This window comes from Acanthisitta chloris, unplaced genomic scaffold (assembly GCF_000695815.1).
Source record: "Acanthisitta chloris isolate BGI_N310 unplaced genomic scaffold, ASM69581v1 scaffold32923, whole genome shotgun sequence".
In the NCBI taxonomy this organism is placed as follows: domain Eukaryota; kingdom Metazoa; phylum Chordata; class Aves; order Passeriformes; family Acanthisittidae; genus Acanthisitta; species Acanthisitta chloris.
Window position 1 is genome coordinate 10,691 of NW_008664994.1, and position 7,959 is coordinate 18,649.

Consider the following 7,959-nt stretch of genomic DNA (forward strand, 5'->3'; position numbering starts at 1 on the left):
TGTCATTCGATTAGCTGCACTCTTCAATATTCATGAAGAGTGGGGAAGAAAGAGGCTGCCTTGTTTGCTCAGCATCAAGCTGTTGAACGCATACGTGGAACGTCGCTTTCTCCACAGCCTTTGATTCCAAATGCTGCTTTTTTGTTCCTCTGAAGTGGTACAAATCTTCATGATGACTTCTGACAGTACAGAACAAGAGTTTACTCGTTTGGTGAAAGTATAATAGCAGCTTTAAGAGAAAATAAAAAAGAAAGAAAAAATGGGAAAGAAAAAAGAAAAATATGCTTTGGAAGTGTGAAAGGGATCCATGTAGTGTGAATGCAGCCTCTGTTTTAGACTTCCCCCCAAATCTGCCTGGGAAGCAGCTGTCCTGCAGCATGGAAGTGTGCGGCTCTTGTTTCTGCCAGGCTGCAGGCACACTTGTGTGCCAGGCAGGGATGTTTTGAGCCTTGAAGCCAGTCTTCTAGTTATGGCATCAGTAGCAACATTTCTTTATTACCTGTTTGGATCCTGGGTTCCTCATGTCAGGGTTTGTTCCTATCAGCTTAGAATCCTCAGTGAATAGCCTGAGACATAGATCTGATTTGGTACTCTACTGTTTTAAGTACATGTTGGTTTGAAACTTGGATTTCATTCCTTGGTTGTCTGGAAACTGCCTCTTGCTGTGTTTTACAAGCTCATTTTCCATGGGACTATTGGTAGAGGTGGGATGAAGGTTCAGAGTTGCAATGGATGTAGCTTGTGTTTTCTAGGCTTTACTGAATTTTGTTCATTTAGCTTTACATTGGCAAACACCTTTTTTTGTAGTGGGTTTTTGTTCTTAGTGTTTTCCCACCCCTTTTTTGGGTGACAATCACTGCTATCATCCTCGCTGCCCTCCTGTCACCCCCAAGTATTTTCTGTTGACTGATTAGCCTCCCTTCCCTCCACCCTTGTCGCTGCTTCCCTGTGAGCAGTTTGGCTCCTGCACAAGGTCATCTGCCTGGCAGGGCTCAGGGGGTTGTTCCAGGCCATGCCTCGGGGAGGGAACAAGTGCTGCACACAGCTCTGGGAACAAACCAGGGATGTTGTGTCTCACGTAGCAGTTTGTACTGTGGTTTTGGAAGCACAGAGAGGGAATTGGACAGTTTTTAGTAGTCGGTTTGTCAGCAAAGGAACAGGACTGAGCAGTGAAATAACACAGGGGACAGCGACTGAGCAACCTTCCTTTCCTCCTGTGTTAAGCTGTTCCCCATCTGTGTTCTGCCGTGGTGGTGGTTAGCAAAGGCATGTTGGAGGGCAGGGATCTCTGCAGGCTGGAGAGCAGCTTGTGGTCTAAGGTGTAGTCATTGGGATTCTGAGGTTTGGAGATGCTTTGATTCTGTACTGGTATGGCAACCGCATTTCTCGCTGTGGCTCTCAGCCGAATGGAACCTGCTTTGTTCTGGAGCTGGGCATTAGCTGGGTGTAGCAGCATGCAGGACAGCAGTCAGTGAGTGATTTATCAGGTAACATGGGAATTCCTCTCTGGGAATATGGTTTGCTTCCCTAGCACTGCAGTGGAGAGACCAGGAGTACTTGTTCTTCAAATACATCCCCCAGGGAGACTCATCCCCATGGTTATATCACTTACCTTACCAGTAGATCATCCCTTCTATTACACTGGGAAGAGCCGAATCATCAATCTCTTACTTTCCCTTCTAAGAACCCTCAAATATCCAAAGGGAAAAAAAAGGCACCTGCTCGTGGATCTCTGGAGAGTCTGTCCCTGTATATGTATGTGGTACTCGAGCTGTGTGTGTTTGCATCCAAATCCATTCACTCTTGGGGCACCTTTTGCTCTGGTTTCATCAGTGCAGGGCACAACTCTGCCAGTTTCTCCTCTGTTCTGTTTTGCGTGTGCAGTATTTTGCGGAATCCTTTCCGTGTTCAAGCTCCAGAACTGTTTTCCTGCCCCTCATTTTCACATGCCTCTGTAGGAGTTCCCAGGTAATACACTTGGTAAGGTTCAGTTTAGTTTTAAACAAACAAAGCAGAACATTTGTGTATTTGCATCACTAATGTGTGGGTCTTCCTTATCTGAAATTAAAGTAAGAAATGTAAGCAACAGAAGCTTTAACAGAGTAAACCAACAGTTGGCAGGGGCAGCCAAAAGACTAAATACAGGGCATTACAACTGGGAGCAGAATTTCTTGCTTCTGACTGCGAAGAACTAGGTAGTTGAGTGGTAGGAGCAAGAATCTCACCAGCTGGTGATCTCACCAGTGATCAGTCCTTGAAATCATCCTCTGTGGTTAGGAAATGTCTTTTTGACCTTAAGGATTCATTTTTCCCTGTAACCTGGAGCCCTGCTTGGAGAAGAGGTGACAGACTCTAAATGTTTGTGTCAGTCTTGCCTTGGTCTTGTCATGACAATTGTTTGTTGACTTCAAGGAAGCACCTTATATTTGCAAGTCAGTATTTAACTACTGTGCTAATTGTTTTCTCTTCCATTTCCCTCTAATGTGGTTTATTTTTATCCAGCTCTTTATCAGTCTGGGAGCTTGTGAGCAGATTAAAAATTAAATTGTACAGTAGAGTCACTAGTAGACATCCCTTTAAACACTCACATTGACATGATGAGAGTTGTAAACACTCTCCTGTTAAAAGTCATACTTTATAATGTGTTCTGGTTCCCATTTTCCTTGTGAATTAAAATCTCATTCTGTTTCCCTTTTTCCTCCTTGGCAATTAATCTCATAACTCATTTTCCCAGGTCATTCTCCTGGTGTTCGAGTAAGGTCAACAGCTACTCTAAGCTGTTACTCTAAGTAACTTTTTTTCAAGTGTGGCTGCCAAATTGCATTTCCATGTTTGAGAAATGTCTTCTGTCTGCAAGGAAAACATGGACACTCCTGTTACAGAAACATTAGCCTTCCCACTCCTGCTTGCTGCTGTTCTCGTGTGAGTGCTCCCTCCTTTGAGGAATAATTGAAAACTCGTGGAAGAGGCTTTTGTCCCCATTGGTAAGGAACTCGGGAAACTTTCTGACTGAAGTACAGGATTTTGTCAACATTGCTCTCTCTGCATGCTGCTGAGATGTTTTTAGCTTCAGGGTGGGAAATTTTGCTGAAACAACTAACTCATTTTTCATTCCCTGAACCTGTCCTGTGGCTCTGGCACTGGAATGTGACTGCACCGACTGCAGTTAATATGTGCATAAAACCTGGGCCTGAATGAGCTCTCTGAGTTCTGACTGCAGAGGAAGGTTCAGGTCTGGGGAGAGCTCAGTGTTGGTCTTTCCAGGGCTGGCATGGAAACAGGTTTGTTTCCAAAGGCTGCAGCATCCACAGGCTCCATTAGGTGTGTGGTGTGTCAGTTCTGCTAATGGTGCTCTGTCTGCAAGGTCAAGCCCTCCTGGTTTTGAAGGGTACCTGCAGACATAAACAGTTGTAGACAGGATTCGACTTCACTTTAACTGGAAGATGTGAGAGGAAAAAGCCTCCAGGCATGAAAAGCTCAGGCTCAGGCAGGGGTGGAGCCTTTGCTCTGTATCAGTGGGGAGTTACCCGTGAATTCCCTGGCAACTCTGTGTTCAGGAGCTCTGCTACTCCCGAAAGAAACGTGGTTTCCCACATTTGTGTTTTAAAATGCTGAACACCTGCTCCAAGTGTACAGGGGAGCCCAAGTTTCAGCCTGCAGGTAAGGCAGGCACTTCCCTAGGAAATGCACTTCCCAGTGTTCCTGGAAAAGAGCACAGAGCCTGAAGGGGTTGGTTTAAAAAGGGAGGCTGTGCCATTTGCTCTCCTCGGCAGTATCAAGGGCAGATTTGTGAGCAGTTTTGATCAAGAAATGTGAAGATCAGTGATGGAGCTCAGGCTGGGGCTGCACAGCCTTTGGAGCACACAGCCCTGCTCTGTGACCCCTTCCAGTCAGGTGTGGGAAGGGTAGTTGGCAGTCCAGCACCTATGTGCTGCCTCCGAGGTGTCTGGAGCCTTGGGACAGAGCAGGAACATGTTCTGCTTTTTTAAATGCATATTAAAGCAGCAGATCCTTACTGAGCCCATTGCTCGGCAGGCAAAGGGACAGGGGCAGGAGAACGTGGTAACAGCAGCAGGTCAGGCCAGCCAGAATTAGAGTAAGAAGGGGGGATTGCTCTTATCTTTCCTGCTGGTCATGGGCTGGAGATCGATCAGTGCTGAGCTTGAAATATGTAATTAATGATGAAAAGAGCCACGAGCAATTTGGAGTGCATTGAACATGAGCTGTATAATGAAGGAGGGAGGTGAGCTCAGCCACACTAAATCATAGAATCATAGAACCAACTGGGTTGGAAATGACCTCCAAGATCATTGAATCCAACCCTACCGTGGTGACTAGAGCATGGCACTAAGTGCCACATCCAGTCTCATCTTGAAAACCTCCAGAGATGGTGAATCCACCACCTCCCTGGGCAGCACATTCCAATGTCTGATCACTTTCTGTAAAAAATCTCTTCCTGATATCCAACCTAAACCTCCCCTGGCAGAGCTTGAGTCTGTGCCTTCTTAAATGGGAGAACCTGTCACATTTGTGATACTAAGAACCTGACTTGGTATGAAAACACTGCAGTGGTGGAGTACTCAGTAAGAGTATTTAGCATAAAAAATCTGAATGAGCTAATTAAGGGTATTAAAATGGCTGCACAACATTTGAAGATGAAAGTTTATAGCATCTCTAAGCAGTAATTAAGGCTGCTATTTTAATACATTTCATGAAAGTTGAGCGCAAGAGAAATGCTGCTGCAGCTCACAAGGGGAAGAGTAAAGGGGAAAATCTGCTTTTAAATTCTCTTCTCTCTGTTGGATTTAGTTAAATAACTAAGGAACATGAAGCCAGACTATCCTCTCCTCATGCATAGTGTGATTTGGGTATTCCCTTGTCCTCGCTAAAATTGGAGGAGATAGTTCTTTGCATGTTTAGCTAATTTTATACTTCAGTTGATAGGGGATTAGAAACCACATTGTGAAATTTTTGTCTGCTCTGTATTTCCTGGGATTTTTCCATTTTGGAGCTTCTGAGGTCGCAGTTGCAGTAAGAGCTGTACTGTTCTGCCTAGTCAAGCAGCTTCCTCATTTTTAGCTTCTGAAATATTTCTGGCACCCTGTTCTCAAGCTGTCCTTGCTGTGGCTGTTGGGCTCTACTGCTCCGATGATGGCAGCTCCCTGAGGAAGAGCAGGAGGAGCTGTTTGCAGCTGGCTCTGGGTGATCCTTTTGGTGCTGGAAGCTCCTGATGGAGCAGGCAGAGGAGATCCAAGCAAATTCCCTGTTAACCTTTAGGCCTTTGGAGCAGCTCCAAGAGTAGCCAAGAAGCTGCTGGGAAAAGGGGGATAGCTCTTTGGCCAGAAGCTGCCTAGTGTCACAGACTTGAAGAGCTCACCAGAGATGTAGTGTGTTACTCTGAATGCTGAGGGGTTGTCACTGGGAGAGGTGCTTTTCCAGGAAAGGTTTGCCTGGCTGTGTTTTCTGAGCCACCCACTCTCCCCTTCCAGTGGGAGAACGGCTCATCTCTTGTGTGACACTGAGTTGGGTGAAGGAAATAGAATGGGGCCTTTCAGTTTGCCACCAGTGTCTCTCATAACTGCTCTGCACTGAAGAGACTCAGGATTTTCCTTCGTACAGGCTGTGCCTCTTCCTGCTGGAAACGTGGGAGCTGTTTGTGTAGCGCGTGGTTTGGTTCATGGTTTGGGCCATGGCACCATAACCTGACGTGGGTGGATCTGAGCAGGGCTGCAGGTTCAGGCTGAGGCCCTTTGGGGCAGGGACACATGCAGGCTCACTTACAGACTGTGCTTATTGACATCTGTGTTTGTTGGTGACGAATCTTGGGTTAGCATCATTGGCTCAATGACCACCATTGCCTTTCTCCCAGAGTAAGGAGCACAGGACGATTTGTATCCCATTGAGTCCTAGCTCACTGTTGAGGGGCCTCCCCTAAATGGTGCTTGAGCATGTCCAGTCACTCTTTGAAACCCAAACCAGGGGAATTGCTATCTTGTGTGTCACTGAAATAACAGTGCTGGAAGTGTTTGATTTGCTCTGGTCCTCTGTGTTTGACACTCACTGCATCTTCCTTGAGGAGTATTTGTGAAAAACAGAACAATTCAGTTGGCTTTTCTCAAATTAAAGGCAAAGTGCTTTCTCTTGTTGCACCTGGCTGTACAGGTGGATGGATTGGGCTCCTTTGGAGCTCTGCACTCAGGTGCTCTTCAGCATTTCTCTATGCAGGACCTTGATAATAATTTCTCAGGTTCCACTCAGATTTGGACAGAGTGTCAATGTTAATGTGTGCAGATTATTCTCTGGAAGCAATTTTGCTATTAGTTCATTCAGGAGACAAACCCAAGAGGACCTGGGCTGGGAAGCTGTGTCTCATCCTAGCCCCTTAGGATAATTTATGGAGCTCTCTGCATTCTGTGACGTTGCCGGTTCATACCACCACATCTCATGTTATTAGAGATCATTAACAGCTTCCTCTTCTCTGGCATTATGTTATGGTTTCTTAGAAGCCACTTGGCTGGTCAGTTTTATTTAAACAGCCACATAATTCTCACAGGGTCAGCCTGGAGGATGCCTGAGGTCAGTGTGGATCAGAGGTAACAGATGTAGGTGCTGTCTGTGTGCAGGACTCCTGTGGTCCTGAGCTTCGACCTACACTAACACTCCCAGTGCTGAAACACACAGAACATCACCATCAGAGGGTCTTTGTGACCTCCCAGTTGTTCCCATTCAGAGAGTGTAGTTTTGTCCTAGACATTGTCTAGGAAATAGCACTTGGGGAAACAAAAGTACCTTCAAAACTGTTTGCTGGTTTTAGCAAAGTTTTCAGTAGGTGTCCTAGTTTTGTCAAGTGTCCTGGGAATTTTAGGCAATTGAGAAAGTGAAATGTTTCTTAGATTTAAATCTTTTGAAGAGTTAGGTTTCTGTTTCATAGCCTATAAGCGAATAGCACAATATAGCATAAAAATGTAAGTAAGGAAAAAATGCTTGTCTGCTGGAAGCAATTGCTTAGACCACCTCCTTGCACTGCTCTTTGAGCCCTTCTTTCCCCCACTGAAAACAAACAAATAAAAAGGCCAGAAATGTGGAAGGGTGAAATGCTAGCATTAAATCCTGTGCCACTAGAGCTCCGGGGTTTTGATTTTTTTTTATTTTTAAACTGGGCTGTATTCTGAGAGACTTTGGAACCAAAGCCTATGAGTAAGGAGCATGTGTGAGTTGGGAAACAGAGAAATTGATCCTTTAAAATGTTTCTGCAGTGCTCATCTAATTAGCTCTGTTTGTTCCAAATGCTTTTAAGGTAGAAAAGCAGCCCAGAGATTTTTGGCAAATATTGCTGCTTGGATAGAAACCCAAGGGTTTTGACAGCTGTTTTCTGGGGAATGGCCGGGCTTGTCTTGGTGTCTGTAGGCAGGCTGATGTCACCTTTGGGAGATCCGTGCCTTTCACTTTGGGTTTCTGGGGCAGTGTGGCTTGGGAGTGCTTGAGTTGCTCCTGCCCTGGCAGGACAGTGGGGTTGGGAGTCCTGGTGTGGGAGGGGACAGGGAGCAGCAGCTTGGAGTGCTTTTGTACTGCTATGTTTTGGCCTTGGTTTTGAATAGGGTTCGGATTTTTTATGGTACAACATGAGGAGTTACTTAGATGCATTAGGGAGACCGAGTTGCTGCTTGTCTCTTTTGGGCACAGTGACTGACTTCAGTCAGATTTGGAGGGGGTGGGAAGTGTCCAAAAGACACATTCCTGCAGTTTTTTGTGGAAATAGATACCTGGCCAAAGTTATTCTCCTAAACCCACCTCCATTTGCCATCCCTCCCCTACACAGACATACCCTTCTACAGGAAAGGAGCAGCAGGATTTAAGTTGTTCCACGTTGGAGAGTCCACACAGAGTTACAGAACAGTACTCCATGGAGCACCAAGCCTCTTTCACTGATCGGACACTGCTGCAAAAGACAAACCCCAG